Source organism: Panulirus ornatus, chromosome 68 (genome assembly GCF_036320965.1).
Source record: "Panulirus ornatus isolate Po-2019 chromosome 68, ASM3632096v1, whole genome shotgun sequence".
Lineage (NCBI taxonomy): Eukaryota > Metazoa > Arthropoda > Malacostraca > Decapoda > Palinuridae > Panulirus > Panulirus ornatus.
Genome location: NC_092291.1, coordinates 12,261,122 through 12,282,826, shown reverse-complemented (window position 1 = coordinate 12,282,826; position 21,705 = coordinate 12,261,122). Strand labels below are relative to the sequence as shown.

Below are 21,705 nucleotides of genomic sequence, written 5' to 3'. Positions count from 1 at the left end.
AAAAAAATCCGGTCGGAATAAACTGTCTTAAATGTTTTATCTATGTTTACAAATGAGTCGGATTTTATGTAAATGGTAAATTTGGCCGACCGGAGTTTAATTACATTTTGGGGGAGGGGCAATGAGGGTAAATGGTAAACAAATTATGTCCTTTCGCTGCGAGTCTCCGCGGAAAGAAAGGCAAACATTTTGCATTTCTCTCGCGCGGGGGTATATACGACGCACTACGACACCACTTACTGTTTACCGAGACAGAACGTTTGATTGGGACGACCTGGGCAGTCTGTTTCCCTCGTCCGGCATCCCTCGTGGATCGCCAACATACACCACCGTGCCTTGAGAACACCACGGTACGATTCATGGGGCTGTGATGATGACGATGATGATGATGATGATGATGATGATGATGATGATGATGAGGATGATGATGATGGCGGCCTTGACCTCTCTGACCTGACCTTCTAACGGATGGGTCAAAGTTAAAGCCGTCGTACCCATGGGGTCGTACCGTCGTGTGCCAGGACCCTACACCGCGGCGATCAAGGAAGTGACGTGCACGTCAGACGTTCGGAGGTAAGTCTGCGAAGCGATGCGAGGACTAGACTCGTGCCTATGCAGAGATGAACGTCAACTCGGAGACCATCGATCATATCTTTGCTTTAGAGCTGTGATCCATATGTCCCTCTAGCCTGTAACTAAACACCCCACCCCTAAACTCCCACCCTCCACACACACACACACACACACACACACACACACACACACACACACACAGAGGACGTAAAAATTCATGTATGCAAACAAGTTCCTGGACACCCGCCGTACACTAGCTGGCCCCATCTGACGTGGATATCCCAACCCGGCGGTGTTGGTGCGACGTGTGTGTGTGTGTGTGTGTGTGTGTGTGTGTGTGTGTGTGTGTGTGTGTGTGTGTGTGTGTGTGTGTGTCGGGCTCGTAACACCAGATGTGACGCGGACATCCCAGCCCGGCGGCGTTACCGTGACGGATGTAGTACCGTGTGTCGTCGGGCCGTACGTAACACCAGATGCGACGGAGGTGTTGCCGTGACGCCCCGAGGCAACACTCCCGTGACAAGAAACACTCGCCTAAGCCCTGGGAAATCCTCCACCTTGTGGTCACATACATACAACACTACAGAGAGAGACGCGACCGTTCTCAACTAACCAGATCATCAGGTCCAAGACGATGATCCTGAGGGCACGTCCTCACGACGTCGAGTTGCTGCTCATAGGTCGTCACGACGACACGGCGTGAAAGGACGCCACTGTGAGCAACCAAGAGCTCCCCTGGTTTTAAGGGGACGTCGAGTGGTGGCGGTGGGGTGATGACGAGTGATGGTGGGGAGACGTCGAGTGCTGGTGGGGAGATGCCCGGAGATCGCTAGGCCACTAACCCGGTGTGAAAAGCGCGGGGAGAAGAAAAAAAAATGAAAGTACTTTTTATCTCAACCTCAAAAAATAAAAGACAATATCTGTCATACGCCATTACCTTAGTGGAGTCTCCTGAAGGCGTCGGAAAACTAGTGATCCGTAGATCCTCAACTCCGTCTTCAACAGAAGCAGTTCCCTCAAGAATTGGGGAAGCCATTAGACGATGCAATTCCCTCAGCACCATCATAGTTATGACTGGTGGGAGGAAGGAACAGTAGCAGCAGTCACAACACCAGTCTTATCATAATTATTACTATCATTATTATCATTATTATTATCATCACTATAATTATTATCATTATCATTATCACTATATTATCATTATTATCATTACTATAATTATTATCATTATCATTATTATCATTATTATTATTATCACTATAATTATTAACATTATTATCATTATTATCACTATAATCATTATCATTATTATCATTATCATTATCATTATTATCACTATATCACCATTATCATTACTATAATTATTATCATTATCATTATTATCATTATTATTATTATCACTATAATTATTATTATTATTATTATCACTATAATCATTATCATTATCATTATTATCACTATAATTATCATTATCATCATTATCATTACTATTATTATCATCACCATAAATATTATCATTATTATCATTGTAATGCAATCACCCCTGGGGATGAAGAAAGAATACTTCCCATTTGTGTCGCAGATGGGAAGAGAGAGGAACAGAAGCGAAGGGCTGGAAATCCTCCCTTCCTGTGTTCTCTCTCCATATGAACAGAAGGAGCCACATGAGGAGTTTATTCTTGGAAGGTTTTAAGTTGGAGTGTTCGTCTATACCTGACGATATAAGACGAAGGCTAGAAAAGGAAATTAAGTTTAGAAACAATATGATTTATAGTCATATAACCCCTGCACTCTATTTACTGCGCTCCTGCAGCTTCAAGGCTGCGCTACAATCAGTCGCAGGTAAATAAAGAACTCCTTTGGAGCGAAAATTCCTCAACGAGATTGTACCCCTTTTCGTCAGCTGAAGGTGATGCCTTACCAGAGGTGACTCTGCACTCGCGGTGCAACCACAAGCAAGCGGAGTCCGGTAACACCAAAACCAAGTACGAAAACGTATGAAAGATGGAATATGTACACCTCCCCAGCTGTCTCTATGTACCAAAAGATTTCCTTTTCATGTGTGTGTGTGTGTGTGTGTGTGTGTGTGTGTGTGTGTGTGTGTGTGGTGTTGCTGTTCCTCCACAGCTCCTGCCTATGACGCACCAAGACCATAAAATTTCCGAGATGTAACCTCAGCGCCGTGGAGGTGGGAGCACAACATCCCCCAAACCTTCCCCCACACCCACCGCGACAGTTCCTGGCTAACCCAATTCCATTTGCATTATTTCAAATCCCAAACGCGAACACACACACAACACACACACACCCACACACACACACACACACACACACACATCCTTCAGTCGTTTAATCAACCAGAATTAAGTTACAAAGTCAAAATCTTCTGTCTGTGTGACGTCAATGGTACGAATACATTTACATGTCATCAAAGCCGTAATTTTTGCCATGACCTAATTTGGTGACCTGTAATCCATTGCTCAAAAAAAAAAAAAAAACGTTATTCCCCTCCCCAACAACAAACAATTCCACGAATCACACGACTAAAACCGGCTGCGACCAACCAACGAACAAGCCTTTTTTTAAAAGCCCAGCTAGCAAGCTAAGCCAGCCGAGCCAAGGTCACCACAATCAGTTCTCACACTTAAGGGTGAAATTCACACGTGATCGCATGAACAACGGAGCCAAAGCATCTACCGACGAATCCCATGCTCTGTGTCGTCGCTTCCTGGGTCCCGACTTGCGGCAAGAGCCGCGGGTCAAGCTCAACTCTGTAGGTTGGCGTACAGCAAGGGAGCTCAACACTTTTAAAAAAGATCCTGCCTCACCCATGAGCAATTACGGATATCGGAAACAAAATGCTTTCCTCTTCACTCACGTTTATGTATAGTACCCTCCAACAGCCAGGATTCGAACCCAGGACATTTTGCGTGGTATTCGGAAACGCTAGCAATTACGCTACGATCGCCCCTAATGGAGAAATGACTTCGATTACATGTCATCGAATACCCTTCGCCTCTCATATAGATATAAACTGTCAGATGGAACAGTATGGAGTCAAATGGAGCGAATGATAAATCAGACTGTACTTAGCCTCCCCACTGCCAACTTACCTCCATGTTTTACGCGAGTTATCCCAGTTTTTCGTCGGGAGGGTTGGCCCTCCACCATGTCCGTTTTCTATGAAGTCCCTTACTCTTGCGTAATCATCAAAAACATCCCGTACACTGTTCTAAAAATAATCACTCTTAATATTCTCCCCCCCCCCCCCAGCTTTTTCCCCCCCCCCTCTATACATCAAAATAAACTAATGCTGTCAGATGAATATTTAATTTTTGGCGATGCGTGCTGATAAAATATTCACAAGCGCTGTAACACAATGTCAAAGAGAAATCCCTTCGAACTTTTCACCGAGTAAAGGGGTCGTGAGTGGACTGCCTGCATAAGCCCCCACCCCCCAACTCCCCATTTTTCTAGTTAATGGTTTCCGGCTCACATATCTTTCCCAGGGCGGATGCTGGCATTCCCCTCTTTACACGAAACAAATCACGAGATGCGAGTTCCCTCCCTCCCCTTCATCCCCCCTCCATTAAGCCAGGCGGCTACATGGACCGGCACAGCTTAACCGAGAGGCCTTCTTCATCCGCTTCCCTCCCTTCCTTACTCCTTCTCTCTACCCAACCTTAGCCAGTGCCTTCCTCCTAAAACAGCCCATTCCAAATACATAGAACCCCCACCCAGTCATCCTCAACACCTCCCACCCAATCATTCCCAATCTCCAACCATACATACCCAACAGGTAGCCGAGTGTCTCAACCCCTATCCAATCATAAGAAACCCACACCCTGTTCTACCCGACCCCCACCAAGTTGTCATCCCCAACCCTATCCAAGCCCAACAAACCCACACACCTAATCCTACCACACCCCCAGCACCCAAATCACACCCCTAACCTTACCCCCACCAGCGCCAACTCGCACCCAATCCCTCTCTTGCCTCCTCTGCCGGAACCAGCTCCCTCTCTCCAGGTGCCTCCTCTCCCCCCATGTACTAACTACACACGAGGTAAGCGACCGCCACCACACCTTCCAAAACACCCAGTGGCCACGTACGGTTCATCAGCGCCACCAACACAACCAGACTGGTACACCCACATCGCGTTCTCTCTCTAACCACCATACTGAGTCTACGTGAATCACCATAAAACACAGACACACACACACACACACATATATATATATATATATATATATATATATATATATATATATATATATATATATATGTGTGTGTGTGTGTGTGTGTGTGTGTGTGTGTGTGTGTGTGTGTGTGTGTGTGTGTGTGTGTGTAAGCTTACAAATACAATAATACCGCAGGCGTGAATGATCTTTGTTTTTTATTTCCAGGCCGCACGACCTTTAAAAAAAATTACAAAAAAAACAATAACGCAACTATGAAAATAATAAATTCCGAGCGGCCAGTAAAACACGTTACTACGCACGATGCGATATATATATATATATATATATATATATATATATATATATATATATATATATATATATATACATATATATATATATATATATATGAATTACGTCACACTAACACAGTTGACCATCGTTAACGTCTGAACTCAAATACACACACACACTACCCCACGTCTGGCTGGGTCAAAGAGATGCGGTCGTGATGTGGAACATAAACACATCGATGGGTTACAGATACCTCCTTGCTAAGCTTAACGACGCTGGTTTATCCCATGGTCAGTGATCTGTTCGAATAGTCATAAAACTCTTTAATTTCCTTAATTTCGTTAAAGATCTTCTTATTCCAAAGGAACCCACCATTTTCCCCTGCTACTGAATGTAGCGCAGCCTTGACTGAGGCTTCAAGATCCCCTAGAGAAGGGGTGATGGGGCAGTACAATAATGATATATATACGATTTCTCAACAAGTAATTCAAAGGGATGAAATACATACGATGATCATAACAAAAGTTGGCGCCATACCTTTATCAATAATGTTTGGGCGCGAAGTATACAGACGCGGGTGGAGTGGTGGTGGCGCGCCTCTCGTCATGGATTCTCCTCCTCTCCTGCTGTGTGAGGCTTCTGGCCCCGTCGAACCTCAGGACCTGGACGTCTGTTTTCCTACGGAAGATAAAGAACTTCTATCAAAACACCTCGGCGCCAGCCAGGCTCGGCAAACAGCTTGTGGAAGACAAACATGTACTGTACCCGCTCGAAATATGGTTATCATGATGATAATCCAATACATCACCTCGAAATTCATCTTTTTTCTTTTTTCTTTTTTAAGATTTTGTAAAGATGGTGAAGAACAGAAGGGTTGGGGTAAGATGAGGAAAAGTTAGATTACTTTTTGGTAGTATTTAGTAAATATTATACATCAGGAAGTTTATCACACACACACACACACACACACACACACACACACACACACACACACATATATATATATATATATATATATATATATATATATATATATATATCAACAAAAACTTTGCTCATAAGCGAAAGTCCTTATCGAAGCCAGATTTTCGCAGAGAAATAGAGGTACAATAAAATTATAAAAATGCCACACTGCTGCCATATACATATCCTTAATATACTGTTCCTCAGTAGAATCTCAAAATCGAGCCTCCTGGCAGAGTAGGAGAGCTGGAGTATTATTATATAAACACGCTCAGAACCGTCCAAATCTTCGGTTCCAGTGTTGGGATCGAATCTTTTAAAAACAAATGACACTCAGCCAAATTCACCGGTTTGATCACAATACTGAAATCATACTACAGAACTTTGTGTACATAACCTGTATGAACTCAATGGCTGGATTCTGAAACTATTCCGTTCATGATCAGAACATAACTGATACCTTCATTCAAAAACATGTCTAACCAAATATTCAAATGCTCCTCATGTATCTATTCTTTGCAAGGTCTTATACGTTCTCTCTGAAACATATTCATGTAAATATAAGAAAGCCAATCAATACTAGAACATATTTCTACTCACGACAAAAAACAAATAAACATCCCAAAAGACCTGAGATGTACCCGCACAGTAAAACTCCTGAGGTGATACTGCAATTAAGAGGGAGGGAGGGAAGGGTAGGGGAGGAGGGTGGTGATACTTAAAGGGTAAAACTTGTCACTTTCCCAGCCACGGCGTTTTAAGATGAGGGCCGCGTCCAGACCCCGAAATCTGCAGGCGTTACCAAGTCGGCGGGGGTGCGGGCTGTTGGAAGGGGGGGGGGGGGATTTATTATTCCAGCGGCGTCTGCACCGGCCGAGGAGGAGGATTTTCTCTTAAGACCAATATTGTCTCTGGTAAAAGCACTTGATGAGGGGCCGACATTTCTTAATAGTAACAGATAGGTTTACGGGGATCGGGGAACATTACATTATTTCTGCTTCGGGATATATCTCTTTTCCTGTTCTGGGAGGGGCCCGGAGTGAGGCTATTTTGGTATTTTGTACAGTTTCGTGTATTTCCTTCATACTCGAGTGTGCTGGAGGTGAAATACCACGTCTGGGAAAGTAAGTAGAGTAGGAAATGACATTCCATGACTGTAATAATTACTGGGAAAGGATCAGGGAGTTTATGAGACGAGTTGATATTGATTTCTTCGGTTTCTTTAATAATTCTATTTTGCTCGACCCGTCCACCCACTTCAGTAAACACGAGTCACCAACACCCCCACAGCTTCTCCGCTGTAGATGTCATCCCGGCTGTGATAACGCTTCAACTAATGCTTGATGAGTGTGAAACATATACCCACGGGTCACCATATCTGCCACGGGTTTACAGATTTACAGAACGAATATCATTTACATTGTCATAATGTAAGAAATGTTTTTTTTTTCAGTTATTTTAATACTTTAGTGTGATGTGGATTAAGACGTTGCCGGGATCAGGGGTTGTTTTGGAATATATGGTGCTGGGTTAATGGCTGCTATACATTATATGGTGCCGGGTTAAAAGGTTGTAGATTAAGGTACGTACGTTGCTGTGTCTATGGTCAGGTTATCATGCGTTCCTAGATTCAAGTGAGTGGTATGATCTACGGTTAAGATGGAAGCGTGTTCCTGAACCATTCATAAGGACGCACAATCTGAAGAATACATGCGTGTGTGTGTGTGTGTGTGTGTGTGTGTGTGTGTGTGTGTGTGTACATATACTCATCAGTCTTGCCACGTACATATACCCATCAGTCTTGCCACGTACATATACTCATCAGTCTTGCCACGTACATATACTCATCAGTCTTGCCACGTACATATACTCATCAGTCTTGCCACGTACATATACTCATCAGTCTTGCCACGTACATATACCCATCAGTCTTGCCACGTACATATACTCATCAGTCTTGCCACGTACATATACTCATCAGTCTTGCCACGTACATATACTCATCAGTCTTGCCACGTACATATACTCATCAGTCTTGCCACGTACATATACTCATCAGTCTTGCCACGTACATATACTCATCAGTCTTGCCACGTACATATACTCATCAGTCTTGCCACGTACATATACTCATCAGTCTTGCCACGTACATATACTCATCAGTCTTGCCACGTACATATACTCATCAGTCTTGCCACGTACATATACTCATCAGTCTTGCCACGTACATATACTCATCAGTCTTGCCACGTACATATACTCATCAGTCTTGCCACGTACATATACTCATCAGTCTTGCCACGTACATATACTCATCAGTCTTGCCACGTACATATACTCATCAGTCTTGCCACGTACATATACTCATCAGTCTTGCCACGTACATATACTCATCAGTCTTGCCACGTACATATACTCATCAGTCTTGCCACGTACATATACTCATCAGTCTTGCCACGTACATATACTCATCAGTCTTGCCACGTACATATACTCATCAGTCTTGCCACGTACATATACTCATCAGTCTTGCCACGTACATATACTCATCAGTCTTGCCACGTACATATACTCATCAGTCTTGCCACGTACATATACTCATCAGTCTTGCCACGTACATATACTCATCAGTCTTGCCACGTACATATACTCATCAGTCTTGCCACGTACATATACTCATCAGTCTTGCCACGTACATATACTCATCAGTCTTGCCACGTACATATACTCATCAGTCTTGCCACGTACATATACCCATCAGTCTTGCCACGTACATATACTCATCAGTCTTGCCACGTACATATACTCATCAGTCTTGCCACGTACATATACTCATCAGTCTTGCCACGTACATATACTCATCAGTCTTGCCACGTACATATACTCATCAGTCTTGCCACGTACATATACTCATCAGTCTTGCCACGTACATATACTCATCAGTCTTGCCACGTACATATACTCATCAGTCTTGCCACGTACATATACTCATCAGTCTTGCCACGTACATATACTCATCAGTCTTGCCACGTACATATACTCATCAGTCTTGCCACGTACATATACTCATCAGTCTTGCCACGTACATATACCCATCAGTCTTGCCACGTACATATACTCATCAGTCTTGCCACGTACATATACTCATCAGTCTTGCCACGTACATATACCCATCAGTCTTGCCACGTACATATACTCATCAGTCTTGCCACGTACATATACTCATCAGTCTTGCCACGTACATATACTCATCAGTCTTGCCACGTACATATACTCATCAGTCTTGCCACGTACATATACCCATCAGTCTTGCCACGTACATATACCCATCAGTCTTGCCACGTACATATACTCATCAGTCTTGCCACGTACATATACTCATCAGTCTTGCCACGTACATATACTCATCAGTCTTGCCACGTACATATACCCATCAGTCTTGCCACGTACATATACTCATCAGTCTTGCCACGTACATATACTCATCAGTCTTGCCACGTACATATACTCATCAGTCTTGCCACGTACATATACTCATCAGTCTTGCCACGTACATATACTCATCAGTCTTGCCACGTACATATACTCATCAGTCTTGCCACGTACATATACTCATCAGTCTTGCCACGTACATATACTCATCAGTCTTGCCACGTACATATACTCATCAGTCTTGCCACGTACATATACTCATCAGTCTTGCCACGTACATATACTCATCAGTCTTGCCACGTACATATACTCATCAGTCTTGCCACGTACATATACTCATCAGTCTTGCCACGTACATATACTCATCAGTCTTGCCACGTACATATACTCATCAGTCTTGCCACGTACATATACTCATCAGTCTTGCCACGTACATATACTCATCAGTCTTGCCACGTACATATACTCATCAGTCTTGCCACGTACATATACTCATCAGTCTTGCCACGTACATATACCCATCAGTCTTGCCACGTACATATACCCATCAGTCTTGCCACGTACATATACTCATCAGTCTTGCCACGTACATATACTCATCAGTCTTGCCACGTACATATACCCATCAGTCTTGCCACGTACATATACTCATCAGTCTTGCCACGTACATATACTCATCAGTCTTGCCACGTACATATACTCATCAGTCTTGCCACGTACATATACTCATCAGTCTTGCCACGTACATATACTCATCAGTCTTGCCACGTACATATACTCATCAGTCTTGCCACGTACATATACTCATCAGTCTTGCCACGTACATATACTCATCAGTCTTGCCACGTACATATACTCATCAGTCTTGCCACGTACATATACTCATCAGTCTTGCCACGTACATATACTCATCAGTCTTGCCACGTACATATACTCATCAGTCTTGCCACGTACATATACTCATCAGTCTTGCCACGTACATATACTCATCAGTCTTGCCACGTACATATACTCATCAGTCTTGCCACGTACATATACTCATCAGTCTTGCCACGTACATATACTCATCAGTCTTGCCACGTACATATACCCATCAGTCTTGCCACGTACATATACTCATCAGTCTTGCCACGTACATATACTCATCAGTCTTGCCACGTACATATACTCATCAGTCTTGCCACGTACATATACTCATCAGTCTTGCCACGTACATATACTCATCAGTCTTGCCACGTACATATACTCATCAGTCTTGCCACGTACATATACTCATCAGTCTTGCCACGTACATATACTCATCAGTCTTGCCACGTACATATACTCATCAGTCTTGCCACGTACATATACTCATCAGTCTTGCCACGTACATATACTCATCAGTCTTGCCACGTACATATACTCATCAGTCTTGCCACGTACATATACCCATCAGTCTTGCCACGTACATATACCCATCAGTCTTGCCACGTACATATACCCATCAGTCTTGCCACGTACATATACTCATCAGTCTTGCCACGTACATATACCCATCAGTCTTGCCACGTACATATACCCATCAGTCTTGCCACGTACATATACTCATCAGTCTTGCCACGTACATATACTCATCAGTCTTGCCACGTACATATACCCATCAGTCTTGCCACGTACATATACTCATCAGTCTTGCCACGTACATATACTCATCAGTCTTGCCACGTACATATACCCATCAGTCTTGCCACGTACATATACTCATCAGTCTTGCCACGTACATATACTCATCAGTCTTGCCACGTACATATACTCATCAGTCTTGCCACGTACATAGACTCATCAGTCTTGCCCCATACACATACCCATCAGTCTTGCCACGTACACATACCCATCAGTCTTGCCCCTTACATATATCCATCAGTCTTGTCACGTACATATACCCATCAGTCTTGTCCCATACACATATACATCAGTTTTGCCACGTACATATACTCATCAGTCTTGCCACGTACATATATCCATCAGTCTTGCCACGTACATATACCCATCAGTCTTGCCTCATATACATAACCATCAGTCTTTCCACGTACATATACCCAACAAACCTTGGGTTCGACGGTACAACCCAAAGGCTCGACGGTACAACCCAAAGGCTCGACGGTACAACCCTCAGACTCGACTGTACAACCCACAGGCTCGATAGCACAACTTACAGGCTCGACGGTACAACCCACAGGCTCGACGGTACAACCCTCAGGCTCGACGGTACAGCCTCAGGGCACGACAGCGTGACACGTGACCTGCGCGTCAGGTCAAGAGACCCAGCCATCAAACCTAAGGGCAGTAAGGTTATGCCCAAGGGTCGTCACACTATTCTCTCAAAATGCTCAAGGGCTTGTCTCCGTCTAATGATCTACCAACTCTATTTACTTAAGAATATTCCATAAGAAAAAAAATAACTCGCTCCCAAGTTCGCGCGCGCATCCAGCGCCACAATTTTCGTTCAAGTCAAGCTTTCGGAGTTTGCAGTATCCGTTGGCATACTCGTAGCCGCGATACTCCAGTCTTGCCTGTGTATATAGAACCTCCTTTTAAACATCAGCAAAGCATAAGTGAAACATTTCCGTTTTCCCTCTCGCTTGCAAGCGTTTTCTTAGTGAAAATATTCAAATGTTATCAAGAATGTTACAAACACGTTAGCTTAGTCTTTTACGAATAAATTGTATTTTTCAGGTGAAGCACTTCGAGTGTGCTTACAGATATCAATTTCAGCCCTTGAAACTTTATACGTTGATATATATATATATATATATATATATATATATATATATATATATATATATATATATATATATATATGACAAGGTGGCATACGACATGTTGGTTTGTGCTTTTCTATAAGTGACATCCAAAATCTGGCATCTGATACCAAAACCAGTGGATGTGTAAACCATAATAAGTTAAATAGAATAAAAAAAATACAATGGTAATCAAATGAGAGAGAGAGAGAGAGAGAGAGAGAGAGAGAGAGAGAGAGAGAGAGAGAGAGAGAGAGAGAGAGAGAGAGAGAGATGGGAAAAATAAACCACATGGTATGGTAGAGGCGCTCAGTCCTGTGAGGATACCCGTTTACAAATCATGACTCAAAAATATAAAAGAAATCACAAATAGTTTGCAATAACCCTTTATCCATTTCGTATACTCAGAGGTGTATGACGCATAGGGAAACCCCTCGACTGGCTCACGGAAGATGGTTTGTATGGAGACATTCTCAGTACAGATAAAACAGATCTGGATCCACAGTCTTGCATCGTGTTTGATACATTACGTCATAAGGGATCTACTTTATAGATACCTTAAGACCTGAGGCGAATCACAAAGAAGCATTATCCAAGACGACTGTTACTGCAAGCAATCTAATATCAAAAGACAAAATACAGAACAACTGCATAGAAAGACACGGGGAAGGAATATAAAACACATTTCCACACGCCATCGTATCCTGGTATACAAACCCCAGGAAGGCATCATAACCAAACATCATCTCCCCCTCTTCAACGCACGACGGTGCGACCATCTGACTATAATGGCCCGGCCGGGGGTCGTGGCGTCACGTGCAAAGGTGTGAAGGAACGACAAGATCCGACGACGTCCTGCGGGGCAGGGAGAGTGAGGGACGTTGGAGGGAGGGGGTCAATACAACATGGCGCAGCCCCCTACATCCACTCCCCCTACTTCCCTTCCCTCAACTATAACGGTCGCCGGCGCTCCACTCTCCCAGCGATGCCTGCCTGGCCACGCTACACTAGAGCACACGGTATTTCATTGCGAATACGAACCACAGTAAGTAAACCAATATATGAATATTGTATACACTTACGTCACAGGAACAAAAAAAAAAAAAAACAAGGATGAACGCAATGTTAAAGCCCCAATGCCCTGGTCGTCATTGCGGGAGGAAAATAATATTTAGTTGTTCTACTGAAAACGTTCGGTGTACTGGTAACATTTCACAAATTGCAACTTTTAACGTGTATATTCATGATATATATATATATATATATATATATATATATATATATATATATATATATATATATATATATATATATATATATTATACAGAGGCCAAAACTTACTTTCAAAAACAAACCGTTTACAACTTTTACAACTTCGCTGATTACAACCGAACACAAGAGTCCGATTCTTGAGCATAACGGTACGTACCCATGGGTTTGATGGCTTTCCCTTTGATCATAAGACCCTTTATTGCTATATATAAACGGCCAGGCTGACATGTACCCGGGAGGTGTACTGGTACTGTCGCGCTCAAAGATCGAAACCGTCGTGTTTCAATGCGCTTGGCACCGAAAACAAGCCACGCCCTTGAGACTCTTTGAGATACTAAGCCACAAGATACGGCATTTCCCTAACGTCATAATCTCAGTCCTTGCGATGCTGAGAAGAGATCATTATTAGCTTTGTTACTAGGGGAAAGTAAGGTGACGCGGCACCGCGCACTACACGCCAATGAAATCATGGCAGGGGAACCTGACGACGACCGCGATCAACTGACGTTCTCACACATCATCACTGCAAATAAGAATTTCATGGGAAGTGTGGAGGAAACACCTACGTGACAACTATAAAGATGGAATGTGGAGAACAATCGGAGATGAGGCAAAAGATCGGGGACGTTTCTGCAGCACGTCGAACACAAAACCAGAGAGAGAGAGAGAGAGAGAGAGAGAGAGAGAGAGAGAGAGAGAGAGAGAGAGAGAGAGACTGGCCCTGCCTTCCATGCGAGTGATACGAGTGTTCCTACCAAAGCCTAACAGCGTTACTATCAGTCTGCTCAACATAAGTCTGTGAAGCGTTTTTTAGCGTTCCAAACAACCGCTCGTAACGACTGTTTTCCCAGAGAGAGAGAGAGAGAGAGAGAGAGAGAGAGAGAGAGAGAGAGAGAGAGAGAGAGAGAGAGAGGCTTCTATACCGACACGATATGAGCGCCTCCGACCCACCCCCCCCTCGCTGGGCTAGGCTGTAAAAGACTGAAGGCCTCTGTTTACCCGAGCATCGGGAGGCTTGCCATAAAGCATCACTTGCAGCAGCTAAAAATGTTAGTGTCTGGGGTCATAACTATTACCTATATAAATTAAATATAAGTCCAGTAAAGTACGTAAAGCTTATTTAGCCGTCACTACTTGATATTACGTCAGGGGGACTAAATGAGAAGTGCACGTGGAAGTGCTTTATATATATATATGCAACGCATATTTCAATTTATCTTCATATTATCAACACAATCAAAATGTTCAAAGCAACTGCTTTCCAGCAGGAATATATCCTCGAAAAACGGGACAAAGTAATAGTTCCAACGAGCCACAGTTCAATACTTTACGCGTCATAGAAATTCATATACACTACCGACAGGCAACAGGCAGGAGCGCTCACTCACTCCCGTGAGCGAATCACCCAGCAAAGACCCAGCAGCCGCTCCTAGCTGCAGTAACGCTCAGGACTTTCAGTCGTCAATTTACTCTCGATAATCCACAAAAATCAATCATCCGCTCCAAATGTACATAGAAGCCCGTGTGAATGTGTAGCGAAATCCAATGCAATCAGTAATAATAGATTTATCGCCAAATGAATAAAAGATGGTCAAATAATGGCACTAATGCAGCCATTTTTGTGTACGCTTAACAAAAGGAGGGGGGGTGTCGTACTCTGGTGCTGGACCTGGTAATGTAGTATGATATGCGGACCTGACTCTTAACTACCATTTTGATTCTGAGCTCATACGTATAACGCGAAAGGCACGATGATGACACAGGAACACCAAACGAGTAAAGTATACAAATAAATACGAGTGAATGAGAAAATAAATTGTTTAACCAAAATAAACTCTTCCCGCACGCTTCATGAATATCGAAAGTTGTTTATCAGACATTCCACATGTTGTATTGGGGAAATTGGATCTGGTTCTCGATAATTATGTATTTATTTATTTTCTTTCTTTTTCTTATATATACAAACTAAAGTCAGTGACGTTCATACCACATTTACTTTATTTCTTGCTTTAACGATTGAGATGGTCGATGGTTTGGCTTGATGTTTTGGCATATTTCTAATTCGCATCAAGTAATGAATATTCTAAACGTGCATTAGTAAAGTACCTCCCTAATACTGATAAGAAAAAAAAAGTTATTCAAACAGGTACGAAAGTACAGCCCATGGGTATTTAAAGGCTTAGTCTTCGACCTGACCTTTATTGGTCAGGTCAAAATGTCCAGGCCACCTTACCGACTGGTTGAACCGTCTCTGCTTTACAGTAAAGCCGTCGCTCTCAGGGATTTCAGTAGGTGAAGACGTCTACTGAAGGGTCGAACTATTGTACTCGGGGGGACGTTGCCGTTCTAATTCAGCGTCGTATCTCCCTCCTCGGTGGATTATAACGTAGATACAAATCATCCTCTGCCTCAAGACGATAAAACCCTTGAGACAGATCCATAAACAAAAGCTACGCTCTCCATCTCCCATCGGAAAGTTAGCTGCCCCGGGGGTTAAGTGATGGCTGGCTATAACCGTCGCCAGGAACCGTTATGGGCGGCGGGGATTCATTCATATCGACGCGTTCCATCACCGACGCCCCGGCGCTCCGGAGCCTTTGTCCCCTCACCTTTATTGTGGACGGGTAAAGAAGTTGCTGAACACGACATCTTAAACATATTTATTGTGGAAATTGTCTTGGGGAAAAATACAAATAAAGTCACGTATGTTGTGGGATTTTATATCCTAACCACGAATAATTTACAAAAATAAAATGCTTGATTTGTTTCAACCTAAACTGGCATAGCAATATATATATATATGACTCTATGTGAACTATCATACGACCCTTAAGCACGACCTATACTCAGGGGATCAAGCCAAAGGCTGTGGCGTCACACACCAAAAGTCGTGCCGTCGCGTTTTGAGGAAATCGCCACGAGAATAATTTGATCATTTGTAAACTTTGTGAAATAAGCCAACGCTGGATTCTTCAGCCTCTCATTGAAAGTTATCATCCCCAATCGTTTCTATCAACATATAATCAAAAGCCTTTGACCAGTGCAAAAGACCCAATCACATTTGCAATTAAATGGATTCAATTCATTATACTGACTGCAAAGCACGCCGCGGTTAATTATTTACATTAATTTATCCATAATTATTGATCGGGTTCGTTAACAACCATCTGTGGCGACACTAGAAACTATCGAAATGTGAGGATCATAATCCTGTGTTACTGGAACCTACCGAGATATGAAGATATCTGGCCAGTGTTACTAAAAACTGTCGAAATATGGAAATAAAAATCCTGTGTCACTGGAAACACTGCAATACGTAGATGACAAATCCTGGTGTCACATGTCTGAAGCGTCATACACTGGCAGTAATTTCAGCCAGGTGTAGACAACTCCCGTAAATATGAGTGGAGGACGGGCAAGCTTCATTGTGTCAGATGAAGGTAATAGTTCACGTGCTATTTGCACAGATCCATTTCTCTAAACGGACATAGCACTTCAAACGTCACCGTAAAGTCGCTTGTCGGTAAATCGTCTTGCTCACCGCGCTGATGAATCGTGCGCCTGGCAGGTATGTACGTTGTGGAGCCTTGGGGTAATGAAACGCGGGTGTGTGAACCCCCAGATTTTACGGTGACGTTTGAGGTGCTATGTCCGTAGACCTCGTTTAGAGAAATGGATCTGTGCAAATAGCACGTGAACTATATTACCTTCAACACTTCCACAATGTGTAGGAAAAAAAAAGGAGAAAGAATTGGTTTGAGTCAGTCTGATCCTACGTCTTTTAACAAGCTAGGCAGCTAGCCATTCTGTGAGAGATTTCAACAAATCCAAATGTTCAAGCAAAGAGTGGAAACGGCATCTCCTTCCACCTAACCCCCCCCCCCCCCCAACTCCGCTGGGAAATCATTCCACGCAGAAATGGAAGCACATCGGTTTAAGCTGTGGACAAAGTGACAACGTCAAAATCTTATGCAAACGAGGACGATTTTTCTCAATCTCGAAGCCATAAATGAATACCTGGTGTGCTGACTAAATGCCGCCGTGGCTGTTGATTCTCACTGTGTGCACTGACGGAAGGGATTTTCATCCTCGTGTTCTCAACTCTGGGGGAGGGAGCTTAGAAGCGACGTATTAACAGCGACTTGGTCGGGTTCCCACCACGATGACTGCTTCTGACATGTTGTGCCTCGTGTTACAAAGCCAAATCAAAAGATCTTTTGTACGTCATCATATCTTAATTTTTTTTATGGAAGCTTGCTATATATCGCGTTTCATTTTCCTCGTGGCTTTATGCATATATATATATATATATATATATATATATATATATATATATATATATATATATATATATCAAGTATACATTCACAGCTTAATATATACATTCAAGAGCTGAATAAGCGAGTACTTGCTTGGATGTCTGCCGACTCTTATTCTCTGAGGCAATGATAATAATGAAAAATAAAAAAAAAAGCCCAGAAAAAGGTGGGCTACCCCTGATGTCCTCTACCTGGCTGGATATACACTAAATATTACTGACTGTTATCCACGACAACTGGGCCACTGGTACCTTCACTCCTCCATATGGAAAACAAACGAGACACAATACGGTTGTGGGAGGTCACAACGTAACGTTTAATAACCACAGTTTTCTTTGTGAGATATTGTATAAAAGTCTTACTTGAACGTTTTCTATGCGAATGGTTGTGGGTGTCAGGCTCGGGTGTCGTGTCAGGCTCGGGTGTCGTGTCAGGATCGGGTGTCGTGTCAGGCTTGGGTGTAGTGTCAGAACCGCGTGTCGCGTCAGGCCCGGGTGTCGTGTCAGGACTGGGTGTCGTGTCAGGACTGGGTGTCGTGTCAGGACTGGGTGTCGTGTCAGGCCCGGGTGTCGCGTCAGGCTGGTCTGGCCCAATCGTGAGCGATACTGCCAACGAAGTCGTCAGCGTCCTTGTCAGGGGACTTGGTGAAGCGTAAGCTTCAACGGACCATGACTAATCAATATCAGCTTCACCTCTACTAGCCAGCAAGTTACACACACACACACACACACACACACACACACACACACAGGCATCTGGCATTTAAATCGGACGAAGGGAAAAAAAATCATACATCGAAAATCGTAAAGAAAAAAAACTCCATTAATTCCCAGCTTGCACACCATTAGCAGTAAGAGAAGGAGGGGTGGAGGGTATGGGCGGAGGGAGAGGAGGGGGAAAGCCATTAAGCACCATCTGTTGTCTACATAAAAGCAACGACGAAGCCGTTATTGTAAATGCTTTTTTTTCAGCTTTTTTTTTTAAACGCTATTTATGAATGAATTATTTTCACACGGGATACAGGCAACCCGCGCGGTCATTTTTTTTCTTTCTTTTTTTCCCCCGATTACAAATTATGATATAACAGGGTCATTGTGCTGGCTGGGATGGAACAGTGTGGAATGGTGTTGTCATACCTGTCCCATGCAGAGGGTAAATTCACTCCAATAAGGCAATTTATCATTATCCCCAACAGCAAGATAATTCTCCGCATCTAAGTTGAATTACTGGCCCCAGTTAACACCTCCCCCACAGGAAACATGAATCGCTGTCTCATTATAATTCCCCACAGCATGAATGTACTAAGAGTGTATTATCACTTTACACTCGCACTTGCCATAGAAGTATCCCATTACAATACAATAAAGATGTACGTACCAGCAACAAACACACTATTAACTTAACCTCCTCACTTACAAGATGACCGTCTTCCGGAACCTACTGAATTTCAACTTAACCTCCTCACTTACAAGATGACACACATCCCAAGACGTCAGTCACCCTGGGTTCGCTAATTCCAGCACTGAAGTTGGCGTCGCCACACTGTGATTGAGGCACCCCGGCTCAGACGGTACTCAGCCTGAATCTTAAATGTCTGGTTTTGGGAGCAGCGCCTCGCATTCCTCCCCCACGCCAGGCTCTGGTGTGGCGGACAAGTGGGCACTAAGTCTGTCTGTCTCGTGTTCGGATCTCCTCGTGCTCCGTCATTTGCGACAGGAGAGTGACGGTAAATGACCCTAACACGCTTACCCTCAACTCAACGACGCATTTAGCCTATTACTTTACACACACACACACACACACACACACACACACACACACACACATATAAGGTTAAGAGACGGCAATACGAGTGTGTAAACCTCTCTCCCCGCAACACGCACATAATAATCACAAACAGTAATCAGACACACACACACACACACACACACACACACACACACGCACACACACACACACACTCTCACTCCTCTCCCCCCCCCACCCGTCAAAGAGCCTCACCGTGAGTAAATCCCCCCTCCCCCTACTTACCTGACACTCTGACACGTACAGACACTCCCACAGGCCACATATTTCACCTTTAGTATCATTTTTCCCCCCTCCAGCAAAAATCGGGCGTGGATCTCTACACCGTGAGTCGTGCGCTCTAACCCTACACCAATTACAGGCACCAATTACACGCGCAGCTGGAGACCCAAGTTACACACACACACACATATGCCGTACATACACACCCATTATATCTCCCTGACACAGCGAGAGAGATAGATAGATAGATAGATATATATATAGATAGATAGATAGATAGATAGATAGAGAGAGAGAGAGAGAGAGAGAGAGAGAGAGAGAGAGAGAGAGAGAGAGAGAGAGAGAGAGAGAGAGAGAGAGAGAGAAACATCTCCTCTCGTCACCCTTCTCCCTCCCTGACACGCACACACATTCCAACGCCAACACAAGCACACATTAAAACAGGGGTGGGCAGGAGGCGGGCCGCCCGCCAGATGGATCCGAACCTTTAAAAGATGTAATCCGGTCTAGCAAGGTCAGTAGGGACTGTGGTGGTGGTGGTGGAGGCAGAGAGGAGGGGGGGAGGGGGAGAAAATTATAATAAATCCGGGGCCGAAATTTCATGCGAGAGGGAGAGAGATCATGGAGGACACGGGGAAATGAGACTGAGCGAGACAATATTGAGGGACACGAGACAGGCTGGGTCTGGACTGCAGCCATGACCTTTAAAATCTGTCCTCCGCCCCTACACTGGGCGTAGTTAAAGGCGTCCGTGGGATGTAAACATACATACGTGTGAGGAATGACACGTTTGGGTGTTTGCCTCTGGGACGTCTTTGCCTCTGGGACGTCTTTGCCTCTGGGACGTGTTTGCCTCTGGGATGATTATTGTTATAATTCTCCGAACGTGTCTTCGGTGTGAACGCGATCCCAACCCAAGTGATATAGTTCCAGCTGGGTCTTATATTGGAAAAAAAATAATAACTGCTCACTTCTGAATTGAAAATAAGAAAAAAAATCCTTGGGACGCCCCAGTCTTGTGCAATAACTTCGTGTGTGTGTGTGTGTGTGTGTGTGTGTGTGTGTGTGTGTGTGTGTGTGTGTGTGTGTGTGTGTGTGTGTGTGTGTGTACGAGGTGAAGGGACGAGGTAGTACCACTAGCAACACATAAATACTAATGATTCCTACGAACAACTGACTGAAGACAAGAAAGCAACATTCACTGACATGAAGAGCCCTAAGTTCTGTCCGGCATGATATTGTGGGAGAAGCGTTAATCCTACTCACATATATATATAGGTGGGCAATGCCTACATCCTGACCTACATATGTACAAGGGAGGCCTTAATCCTGACCTAGATATCTATGTGGGTGAGACGTTCACCCTGACCTACATATGTACGTGGGAGTGGCCTTTATATATACACGAAAGACCTTCACCCTGACCCACATTTCGTACGTGGGAGTAACCTTAATCCTGACCTATGACCCCCACGGTGGCAGCACCCAGGCAAGTCCCTTCTACACCACGGCACTTTCAATTCTCACCCACACAAAAATGAACCCCTGGAAAACACATCCCCTCAAGGCCATGACAATATTCTTCCTGCACATCCCCCACCCTCCCCTCTCATGGACATACATTTTACACGTGTAATCTTGCTCTTTCCTGCAGTGAAGCCGAGCTGCCCTGGGGGGGCAGTCGACCCACCGGTGCTCCTGAAACAATGATGCCTTTGATGCTCTACTGTTCCATGATACAGTAGCCAGTGCTCTCACTTTCTCTCTCTCTCTCTTTCTCCCTCCTCCTCCTCCTCCTCCTCTCCTCCCAGCCACATCAACACTCCCCTTCCGCTGCCTCTATAACCTCCATCATAGTCACTC

The 21,705-nt window shown here is 44.0% G+C and overlaps 1 protein-coding gene across 2 annotated transcripts in view; it reads right to left on the bottom strand.

Moving 5' to 3' along the window:
- LOC139747269 (BRO1 domain-containing protein BROX-like) overlaps window positions 1-21,705 on the bottom strand; it is a 264,456-nt gene that overhangs the window by 45,404 nt on the left and 197,347 nt on the right. The window contains exons 12-13 of one of the 2 annotated variants that reach the window (XR_011712361.1): window positions 5,586-5,726; window positions 1,187-2,286 (exon numbers count right to left, since the gene is read on the bottom strand). The gene's annotated coding sequence lies outside the window, so the exon portion shown is untranslated. Of the gene's footprint in view, window positions 1-1,186; window positions 2,287-5,585; window positions 5,727-21,705 lie in introns of those variants that run through there. The other variant, XR_011712360.1, reaches the window with a different exon arrangement.